Source organism: Pholcus phalangioides, unplaced genomic scaffold (genome assembly GCF_987345545.1).
Source record: "Pholcus phalangioides strain wild (caught in Gottingen) unplaced genomic scaffold, Ppha-v1.0 ptg000022l_1, whole genome shotgun sequence".
NCBI classification, from domain to species: domain Eukaryota; kingdom Metazoa; phylum Arthropoda; class Arachnida; order Araneae; family Pholcidae; genus Pholcus; species Pholcus phalangioides.
This window is the reverse complement of record NW_028301615.1, coordinates 23,604,786-23,617,296: the sequence shown is the minus strand read 5'-3', so window position 1 is coordinate 23,617,296 and position 12,511 is coordinate 23,604,786. Positions and strand designations below refer to the sequence as shown.

The following is a 12,511-nucleotide window of genomic DNA, read 5'->3' as shown; positions in this document are numbered from 1 at the left end:
TATGTTTCAACTATAAGAATGGTAATGATCATTCCAAATAATACAACAAATAAACGAGAATTATTCGTAACTCGAAGGAGCCCCCATTTTCTCTACGGACTCCCCGTCTGGTAATTGTGGTCCTGGAAGTGACCTACTAATGAGGGCCTACTGACATTTTATTTTGGTTTGAAATTAGTCTAATTTGGATTATTATAATGCAGTTACAACCATATTATAAACCATAATTAAAGCAGTACAGGGATCAAATGCAATCAATTGTTCAGCTAGTTTTTAGACCCTTAATACCATAGTCTTAGTTAGTTTTCCTTTTTTCCCCATAAATTATAAATGCCTATTTTATGCATTTTTAGTGCATAAAAATGATAAGAAACCCGAATGATAACATTATCCGTGGTTCTAATAAGCGGCGTCGACTGTATGTAAGAAAAAACGAGCAGCACGAGTCCGCAATGCTTATGTTTGGAAGAAGTTCGCAACAGGACAGAATCACCGAAAGATGGCGCCACGCGCGGCCGCTTCCCTCGCCGCCCATTGGTAAATGGACAACATCCGTAGCCAGTGGCGGAGAATCGGTTCGTTAGTTTGGCTCTTGCATCCCTTTCTCATATAGATGGAAGATTGGCCTTACATGTCGCATTGTCCCTTCAATACTGGATGAATGCACAACTCCTCCTGTTTCCTCGCTCTACAGGAGTGGATGGTCATCCCGTTTTGCCATTCCAGTGCTCTTATTGGAGAGATAAAACAAGTGATTCATCCGCGAAATAAATAAATACACGCTTCTATTCATTATGTAATATTATTATCTTCGTAAAATATACAGTGAAGACTTACTTAGGAGAAAGATCTCTTCTCGAGCTTTAACTGTGATTATATATTATCAACTGGATGATGGAGAGTAAAGGATGTTGGTAGAGGTATGTTTCAACTTTTCCTTTTTCAGTTAATTTAATGAATGCATTTAAATACTCATGTGATTTACAATTTTCTATTACTTAATTGTATTATTAAAATTTTTGTCAAACTGAAATTACAAGAGTGGAAAAGATTGGAACTAAGTTACTTAAAAACGTAAATTTTTTCTCCATGTTGTGAACTCGGAAAATGACGTTTATTTATAGATGTGGGTTATATAAATTGGCATGAAGTTATTTAAATTAGAAATTTAGTTAACAAGAAATTTAGAGGCTTCGATTATTCTAGAATTTCAATTTACTTCAGGATTATAACTACTTGATTATTGGTTATGGGATATATATTGAAAATTTCTCGTCAATTTATATTCTATTGTCAGATAAAACTGCATAACCTACAAGAAAAATTCATAAGAAGTTTAAAGAAATTGACAAAAATAATTATATTGAAAAGGGGATACTTTCACTTTATTTTAATATTAAAACATAAATTTCCGGCGTTTATATAATTCTCGAAATTATAAATCCTTTCAGTGATTCATTTTTGATCATTTACGGATTCAAAAATTGTTTAATTTTGGCAATTTATAGCCATTTTGGAATTTTTATTTTTAAATACTCTGATTTTAAGTACTTTGATTTTTGAGTATTTTTAGATACAAAATTTTTGACGACAGCAACAGGTCGATTGAAAGACGCGCTCATACTAGATGAATCCAATAAAAGTATTATAGTAAATTATTATATTAGCAATAAGAAAATTTACACCAAGCACGCGAGTATTAAATGAATGAGTTTCAAGAGAGAGATAGTTGATAATCTCTGTATAATGAATGCTCTTCTTAAAAATTGAATTCTCCCTTCCATGAACTTTATCCGCTTTTTTCTGCGTCCAAGCGATGATGACCGCGATATATTTCCTGACCCTATAACGCTCGCGATTATTACTTTTCGTTGTTGACCACTGGAGAATATCAAGATGACCTCAAGAGATTGTAGTTGGATACCCGACTTTTTATTTTTATTCTGTAAACACGCTCAATTATTTTATGAATGTTTGCGCATCAAAAGAATGCAGGCCGTTGTCCTCGGAAGGCGTTCCGGGCTGTGGAGGCCCTCGTTCAGGCGTTGAAATAATTAATGCAACAATTGGAAGTTTTTGATGTAGTTGAACTTGGTAAATTCGATGTTCAAAGTCACTGGAAAAAAGAAGTTCGAATTATCTAAAATTCGAATTAGCCAATTAGTCTATCCTGGATCTGTAAAATGCCTGTAAACTGCAACTTCATCATCAACATTCACAGAGAATAATAATTATTAATTATTAATATTTCATTATCAGTTACGAAACTGTTTCCCAAATTGTAATAATTTGTAACTATAATATAACTGTTCTTAGCTTCTGCATTATTCCCCTGTTCTGGAATCGACATAACTTCAAAATTTCTTGACCGTGTTCAAAGCCGGATTTACGGAAATAGTTCATGATCATCCATCACGAAACTCTTTCTCAAATTTTGCTTATCATTCTTATGTTATATCAAGGAAATAACACAACCATAACGTATATATTTTATTAACGTATTACAAATCTGAATTCCCCCGACACTTTCCATACTCTTAATTACGACACAAAAAGATTGAGATTTCGAATGTTACACCTTGATCTATAAGCTGAATAACATAATCTATAGTAAGTGGTACATACTCTTGATGCACTCCAGCTGAACAATGTTAAAATGGACATAAAAATTATCAAAAAAATAATAATAAGAGTAGAGAAAAACATAATTTTCAAACATTAGTCTTTAAAAATACGTTGTTTAACAACTTGATCGAGAAAAGCAAAGTCTGGCTTCTGGTAGAACTTTTCCAAACTAAATTTGCTCATGCGAAAATCATGGTATATTCCTCCAACTTCGAATCATCCAAATAGCTCGAAAAAAGTTCGAATAAAACAAGAAATTTTACATTAAATCCGATAGAAAACTCTAGGAGAGTTCGTAAAAGTTCGAATCTTCCAAAATTGGAATTTACCAAGATCTACTGTATTAATATATACGTACATGACCATCGGATGATCATGCACAAACCTCCACATCTGGTAGTTCTCGGTTTGATTTTGTGGGTACAATGAAGCATTGCTGTTCTGAATTGTCTTTGAACTTTGGGTACCCGTCAAAATGCTACTTCATGCATAAAATGACCGCAGAACGACAACTCTAAACTCAAATTTCTTTAACCCTTTAAATGCAAATGCAAATATAAATACAAAGCCACAACAGGCAAAATACCCAACTAGGTGGCTAAGGAAAAAGATGTCCATAACAAATATGGATGTCCCATATTGCTAAAATACAGCAACCCAATTAAAATGCAATTATAAAAAAAACAATATACAAACATGATGAAATATTATGTAATCTTCCTGATCTGACTTATTTTGGACAATCGAAAAACAAAATTTTATCATCACAAAAAATGAGTAACTTTGCCTGGTTTTAATTTATACAAAAATTGCCACGTTTTTAAGACAAATAAATCACACTGGTCGAATGGTCGACGCGTTTCGGCTCTTCAATGGAGAGCCGTCATCAGGACCTCGTGGTCAGAACTCACACGAATGAAGAGTGATGTTTACGTCTGGTTGTCCGAAGAGTTCGCCTTTGTATTTGCTGCGTCCGAGTGGTCTTTGGATGCGAATTGGGGAGCCATCTGTTGTAAAGTGTTGAAAGTTTTTTCACGACTGAGGTTAATAAAGCCTGTCCAAGCTGACGAAATAGGTGGTGTGTTTCTTCCATCATTAACGAGGAAATTCTGGCATGTTCTGATGAAGTATCCCTCGAGAAAATTCAATTCAGAATTGTGTGTTGCTTTTTTAAAAACAAATGCTTTTTTTTAAAAAAGCAACACACAATTCGGAATTGAATTTTCTCGAGGGATACTTCATCAGAACATGCCAGAATTTCCTCGTTAATGATGGAAGAAACACACCACCTATTTCGTCAGCTTGGACAGGCTTTATTAACCTCAGTCGTGAAAAAACTTTCAACACTTTACAACAGATGGCTCCCCAATTCGCATCCAAAGACCACTCGGACGCAGCAAATACAAAGGCGAACTCTTCGGACAACCAGACGTAAACATCACTCTTCATTCGTGTGAGTTCTGACCACGAGGTCCTGATGACGGCTCTCCATTGAAGAGCCGAAACGCGTCGACCATTCGACCAGTGTGATTTATTTGTCTTAAAAACGTGGCAATTTTTGTATAAAATAAAATTTTATCAGTTCATTTCGTCTGTAAGGCCCAAGAAAAACATGGATATATAAGGCATTTTTTTCGAAAATTATATTTCAGTGTCGAAATTCTGAAATAATTTCGGTGGGCATTTTAGAGGCAAATATTCAACTTACATATTTTAATAATCACAAATATAATTTACGTGTGCAATTTGATGAACACATGAGAAAAAAAACTTCAATGTTGGTTATGATTCAAATATATAGGCAGTCAGAATGGCACGTGCATATCAGCAAAGAGAATGACACTGAGCTCACACAATCGATCGCGATGGAACAGTAAATCGCTGCGATCTGTCAACAAAGAATGAATCTGTGGTATGCAATTCCCCCCTTAATATCATTCCCCCACGAAGAATGGCCTGTGAAAACGTGAAAGTTGGCAATTCCTATTCGAATCATCAGGTCAAATAAGAGTTGACTGTGTATTTCATTTACTCCTTTCCATAACTTAGAGGTTCTGATCGATTTGCTAGTAGGATAAATTTACTAGAAACATTCTTGTTTGCATCACTGCCCTCGATCCAAAGGAGCTCTGTCAACAAGCGTACTCTGCTAAAATGATTTTCCAATTATTAATTTTGAATAGTTATCAAACTAACCAAGGTTGCTATCAGTATTACATATTGATTTTTCGCTCTAAATCCATTTTAATAACTATTTATTGAGACAGAATAATCAAATCTATCGAAATATCGAAGGATAGAGGTTCAGGAACTTGATAAATTGTAGTGCAGCAGGTACTGCCCATTAGAATCACTGATAATGCTGTCATTCGGGTATTGTTATTACTTTGACCAAGTGTAGAACGGACCGATATCATAACATGGGAAAAAATTCGTTCAAATTTATCAAGACTACGGTTTAGTCCCAGTGAGGGCAGAAATGAATTTTCCTTCTCACCCTGAAACATTAATATCTATCCATTCAGCCAGTTTTCCGTATCTGTTGCATTGACGGGGAAGAGTCTTTCTACATAATCGTCGCCATCTGGTGGCCCCGTTGTCATTTATAAAGCTATAAGTAGAATGTTGCCGCCGTCCATTGCACGGAACCATTCAGTATATGCATACACTCCAAGGAGGGGAGATAAATCGACCTGTCTTCATGGCATAGTTAGTAGAGCACTCGTCCGGCAAACGGGAGATTCCCCGTGAATCGCTCGGGCCCCCGTGAGCGCAGCGATGAGTTTTCCTTTCCGGAAATACCGATATCTTTTTATTCAGACATTTTCCCGTATCTTGTATTTCGGTTAATGTTATAAATTTTTTTCGTCGAAATTTTTTTTTTCTTCATATATTGAAGCTGAAGTTGAACCAGACTCGTTTTTTCCCTGAAAGTTATAGTTATCATTCTACAGGGCTATGCACGCAGGAGGTCAGAAGTCTCTCTTATGAACAAGAATAATTTCTGTACTCAGTCCACAGTGTCCTAATTGGGCCGTAATTGCCGCTATGATTCATTATTAAGTGTAGGGCTTTTTTTGAAATTTGTTTCTTATCGTAAAGGCATGTAGGGTAAAAATAAAATATCTTTCTTCAGTTCGTGGTCAGTTTTTTTCAACTGATGACATTCACAGTTCCTCGGGCGAAATTTTTTCAAAAGGGAATTAATTGAATGCACTATACATTATGAAAGTTATGGTAATTCGTGATACACATTGCATAATTCCATTACAGTGCTCCAAAACATTTCGGAATAAAAAAAAAGAGTTTTAGCTTGTAGAAATAGGAAAAGAGTCCTTCATTAGAACAGTTAAAAAGATGCACTATTTATATATAAAATTTTGGAAACCTGTTATGGTGGAAAGAAAACGCTGTGATGACCTTCCCATACGCCATGTTCTATCAAACGGGACATATATGTATGTATTACAATCGGTAATAATTGAGCTATAAGCAGAATGTAATATATGTATCAATCGGTTATTGTTATCAGTAACTCCGTGTCACGCTGCGATCACCACATCGAGCGGCGTTCACCGTATTACGTTCATATTTCGGATTTATATTGAGCGAATCCGCCACAGAAGGTACTTTCCATCTCAAAATAGTATGGATGATTTTAAAATGTTTTACTCAAGAGATTTTGCTGCATTAAATATTTTTTATTTATGCATGTTTACGTGAATCAAAAAGAGCTTCCTTTTTTTTTCTGTTACACGACATAGAGAATTGCGAAATCTCAATATCTTAAAAGCTTTCTGGAAATGCATTTGATGAATATTTCTTTGATGTTTTGCGACTTATATGTCTGTGTATGTCTTTTTCTCACCCTGTATAAATAAGGCCATCACAAATATTTCGTATCATCATTCCCTAAGCTAATTTAAATATTACATATACTTTGTGGGAAAATTTTCGAAACGCATGAATTTTTTATGTTGTTTTTAGATTTTTATATCATTTAAGAAATACTACTAAAATCTTTTTAGTACGAGATGGAATTAAATCAGCTAAAATCCGAGTTGTTTTTCACTTTTCGAAATTGTATATGGATACAAAAGAAATAAATAAAACACCTTTGTTTGTAATTTTGAAAACAGAAGGTCGCATGTAGTTAAATGTAATGATTTAAATTTTGTGAAAAAGTATCTACTGAATAGGACCGACGTAAGGTTAATATAAACCTGTCGTATACCCTGCAATACATTGACTTAGCATGCACTCACGAAGGTTTGTTATTCTGACAGATTTAATGATAAGTTCTGGAATTCAGTGTAACTAGTTCCGCTACATCCCATGATGGCTCATTCCGAGTATACCCCGAATGCGATGGATTAGAGATAAGTAAGATAATATAACACCTTTTGTACAGCAGAAAGCTTCTGCGCGAAGCTTTGACGCCACCGAAGTTGTCCATTTCACCTGTAGTCATTGGATATAGCAGGCCGACGTATGCGAAATCTTTACCTTTTTTACAGTACATCCAATGACTATAAGTGAAATGGAGTCAGTGACGTCACGAGCTACGTGCGCAGTCTTTCTGCTATACAAGGTGTAGGGCAATCTGGATGTTTAGAAAAAGACCTGAATAGACCTGAATAAGAACGCTTCGGATTAAAGAAATAGCTGATGAATCGACCACATAATCTCGCTGACCTGAGGCCCCCGTCAGGACTAGCAAGATAGTTCTCCACAAGGATCATTCAGCGCACATAATGGAAACTATTTCTATCGATTCAGAAGCCAAGGTCCAAAATGAAGTAAAACTCTCGTGTTTACGATTTCGTCATCGACTATATCGCTTCTGATTAGCCGTTTGGCTACCGTTATTGGGGTTGACAGCCGGTTCAATAGGGCTATTGGATTATTCTCAACAAAGCAGCGTGCGCATGGGGTTCAATAGACTTATTACATCGACTTATCGGTGTTGGTATTTGGTTCAACTTAGCATGCGTAACTCTCATACTGCTCGTGCGCTGTGCTTTCTTGACGGCTTCAAGTTAACCAATGGTGTTTCACGTATGATTAATTGTACAGTGGTGCTGTCCGTCTATTTTCAAGCTAGAACATCCCAACCAAGTCCATTATTTCCTTATAAAATGGACTCGTCTCAATCTATGAACGTGAACTTCATTCCTTCGGTGGCTGAGATTAAGGCCGATACCTCCATACTGATATTAAAAAACTCGTGTCGTTTTAGAGATAAACTTTTTTTCTCTTATGTGCAGGGTGATTAAGAATTCATGATACAAATTTTAAGTGGTGATAAAACACACCTTAACAAACACTTTGTGTGATCGAATATGAAAGACTGAAGTGGCAATGACTGCAACAAAGCGCATTGATGCGTTGTCCTTAACCTTTTGCGGTCTTATGTCGAGATGGAATTGACGAAGGGCCTCATCGGGAAACGAGGGTACTTCATTCTTAAACGGAACATTGAGAGAAGGACCAGCCACACCTAACTTCCCATCTCAAGGAGATATATAAGTGTTTCCGGAAGATGAGTGTGTCTTAACTGATGGGTGTAACAGACTTCATTGTTACAACGACCCTTTACAGTAATAGGAAGGCCTCTGAGAATTCGGCTTCTTCACAGAACTTGTAAGCTATACAGAAACCGTAAAACGACATACCTTCTCCCGACAACCGGGAGAAGGTGCTATAATGTACGAACTTTGTTAACGAAGCCTCTGGACCGGTAAGGGTTGGTGACACTAATTTTTCCGATGAGGTCCTTGAAGATTTCAATGCGAATCACGTACACAATGCCTAGGCGTCTGACTCCCAAAAAGAAATTGAGAGAAAGAAGAGATCTCGTAGAAGACGAGTGCCATTTAATTTGGATCGATCAAATCCATTGCAGCAAAAATGTAGTATTTGAGTAATTCCGTACTTCACTGAAAAATAGGCATTGCACTACATTATGCTGGAACCACATGTGCCTTCAGTTTTTGTTGAAGCGAGAACCAGCGACTCATGCTGCGTCAAATAATGACAAGCGCTACAATGACTTTTGGTACTGCAATTTGATTTTGCGTTACCCAGTTCGTAAAATGAACAGGCCTACAACCGACTGCACCTTCGAATGGACCAGACACCCCCCTTCTCATGTTGCATTACATCCATCGGTAAATGTGGTGTAATACTATTCTGAGGTCGTCATCGCCTTTGTTATTGTGATTCTGCGACCAAAATGGCTTGTTTAGGTGTCTTATATCGCCTCATAAAGTTAGTCGCATGACGTTTAGAATCACCTTGTATAAGAGGAACGAATTTGCCATCGTGTGAAGATGAAATATGGCAGTGAAAGGCCATTTCAACGGACAAAAGATGGTGTAGACGAAAAAATTCTCGAAGGCAACGACAAAGTTAGTGATGCAGTATTCATCAGCGAACATGACACTCGCAGTTCAGAACATAGCAAAACCACTGAAGAGAGCGAAAATCGTAATTCAAACGAGGTTGTAGGTGTCGCGGTATATATATATATATATATATATATATATATATATATATATATATAAACTTAAAATAGGTAACAGGTGTATACCTGTTTTAAGTTTTATAATTTTAACATGTTTTGCTAACCAGTTCGTTTCTCAAGTTAATAAATGAATTATCAAGTTATACACCAAGAACTGGTGTAGCAGTAGTGTGTGGAGTCAGATAAAAGGGTAAATCGTTATCACCATGGGGTTCTAATTTCTTTGTGCAACATTTATGGTGGTACAAAGCATATGTTTTGGCAGGAGTCTTTTGAATAAAAGACGATATTGATGAAGACCCGTACTTCATCAATATCAATTTACTGCAATGAAATAAACATTGTGGTCTAATAAGTGGTTGGAAAAGGTTTTTCGGGTGCATAGACATTTTTTACAACAGTGTCAAAAGAAATACAATGGAACCTTATTAACGGAGACCCCCCCCCCCCCCGTTAACGGACACTTTTACTATCCCCCAGTTCAATGGAATAGAGCTTTAATGTATTTCACTCCCCGTTAACGGACACGCCTCATATAGCGGACAGTAAAATCAGACAAACTATTTATTTCCTTCCAACTTCTAATTTGTGTACTTTTGTTCAATAATCGAGAATTTATCATATTCAACGGTGATTATATATAATCGCAAGCTCGCATTGGTAAATATGATAATCTGTCAATTAATTACTTGATTAACTGAACATAACTATGGTCCAGGATGCCGATTCCAAATGGTAATGTTGGTTTTATTTGCACATGGCTGACATGTGTGAAGAAAGCCAACATAACTGATAATGTTGTTAAGAACGTTTATTTCTCTCTCCGTCTCTCTTCTTCATAATCCATTCAATTTAATTTAATTTTTATTGCAAAGTATGTGCAATGCACGTGTAATGTACGGGTGAAAATAATCAATTGGTTTAAAAAAAGAGAAGAAAAGGTTATAATTTTTTATATAATAAAGGTTACGGTTTTTATCAAACTTTCCAACTTTATTTGGAAACTGCATAATCGCTGGTAAAAGTGATAAATGTAATAATTTAATCATACTTTCTTTATCGAGACGATTGATGACCACTTTTACATAATACAGTAACCAATTGCGACTGAAGCAATAATAATGATCGTATAAATGTGAAAATCGTGTAAAAACCATGTTCTACTTTTTTTTTTTTTCAAACCGAGCACAACTCAGGTCTATTGCCATAGGCAATTTACTACCTAGTGAGTTGTGCCGGAAGTGTAAGTGCGTGTACCTAACAGTCTGAGTGCGTATCTAGTGCTGTGTATGATTTTTCAGTACGGCCATCTATATCTCAGAAGGGAAGTGAGTGATGTGTAGTGACTGAATATTTGTACTGTTTGTAGGACTGTTGCTCTCTGTGGCGAGACTTTTTAACGGGGAGATCGGCTCGCATTTGCGCCTTGAAGTTGGGAACCACAGAAAACCAACTTCAGCCGACCACCACTGTGGTGACGGTGGGGCTCGAACCCGGGTTCCCACGATGCGAGTCCGTTATTATGACCACTCGACCACCACAGCGGCAACCAGGTTCTACTGTATATCCCACACAGCGCTCTAACTAGGGTGGTGCAACAGGCATACAGGGCCCACTTGGAAGGAGGGGGGGGGATGTTTAAAGTGGCCTTCTGGACCCAAGAATAGGCCAGCATGAGCCTAAATTCAAATTCTTGCACATGGTACAGGAATGCCTAGTTACGGCCCTGATCGTACCTCTCCAATAGCGGACACTCCCCGTTAGCGGGCGGACAAAAGTTTTGATCCCATTGGTGTCTTCTATCAAGAGTTTCTGTTATAAAACCATATTTTGAAATATCTCTCAACACAACTTTTCCTTCTACAGTCAGTAACTCGAAACTCCTGGAAATTCTGGATCCATTCTGAGTAAATTATAAGTGAGAGAGAGAGAGAGACCCATCTGTTCTATATCTCTCTCGAAGTTCAAACATTTTTGTTTCTAGAAAATAACATCTTCCAAGATAAAAAGGAAACAAAAAAAAAGAGATTCCCGGAACACACTAAAACGTACACAGATATATAGAAAACGAACATATTTCCGGGAGAATATTTCCTTTAAATGAAGGTTCGTTGAACTTCGTCGGTAAAAAATTGAAGGATTACGGCCCGTGCCTTGGACAGACAGTGGAAAAATTCTATCCCATTCACACACTGGGAGCAAAACGGGAGAACAAATCGATATATTAAACACACACACACACTTCTTCTCTCCCGGAATAGTGTTGTCGGGATATTTTAAGAAGGGTTTTGAAAACCTTTTCCTCCGTAAATAACACGCATCCGGTGCTTTATCCGTAAGGAAAAGGAGCACTTGTGAAATATCGCTCCTTTCTTCCGACCGGACATTCAAAATGTCATTTCTTTTGGAGGGCAATAAAACCCCCGGGTCTATATGGACGTGTTTTTGTTGTTGTTGTTGTTGTTGTAAGGCTGATGGGATCAAATGGTGCGTGTGTGCGCGTCTGGCTGAAATGCAAGTGTACGACTGCACGATGTATAAAGTGAGTTAAGATGCACTTAATGGCTCGTATTGAGAGTGTTTTTAAGGGTAATGGATCTTGTAAATATCGCGCTAACTTTCGTAATGTAACCTACTCGGGGAAAGTGCATTTCTCCTTGCGCGTGTATCGTATTTGTCGGGAACTCATCGGGTTAGGTGGAAATTTCTCTCTCGTGTAGGTTTGCAGGCTGGGGGAAATATCCATAAATGCATTCGAAACGGTCTTCGTGAAGTAGATTTGGTAGTTTGCGCATTTACTTTGCGGAAATATCTTACTCCGTAATAATTCTGTGGTGTTTGGTCAGAACATGATCACTCCGAAATCACAGTTTTGAGATATAAGCAGTTTCATTGCCGATACGACCGGGTGAGTGAAAATTCAGCTCATTCACTATGTCTCTCATTCAATAGGCCGCTCAATCTGTCACTCGCTCACTCATTAGGGCGCTCAATTATCACTTCCTCCCTCGCTCTATCACCACTCTCACTTGGTCACTCACTCTATCACTCACTTATTCACAAGGTCGCGCACTCTGTCACTCATTCACTCACCAGGTCGTTCAATCTATCTCTTACTTTCCACTAGGTCGCACACAATGTCACTCACTCACTTTTCACTAGGTCGCACACACTGTCACTCACTCACTTTTCCCTAGGTCGCACACACTGTCACTCACTTACTCACACACACACTGTCACTCACTTACTCACACACACTGTCACTCACTTACTCACACACACTGTCACTCACTTACTCACACACACTGTCACGCACTAGCCACTATATCTCACTCACTTACTCACACACACTGTCACTCA

The 12,511-nt window shown here is 37.4% G+C and overlaps 1 protein-coding gene across 1 annotated transcript in view; it reads left to right on the top strand.

The window, feature by feature from the left end:
• Nucleotides 1-576: 576 nt before the first annotated feature.
• The window catches only part of LOC149070026 (putative polypeptide N-acetylgalactosaminyltransferase 10), an 85,973-nt gene continuing 74,038 nt past the window's right edge, over nt 577-12,511 (top strand). The window contains exon 1 of the mRNA XM_089250048.1: nt 577-920. The gene's annotated coding sequence lies outside the window, so the exon portion shown is untranslated. The remainder of the gene's footprint in view (nt 921-12,511) is intronic.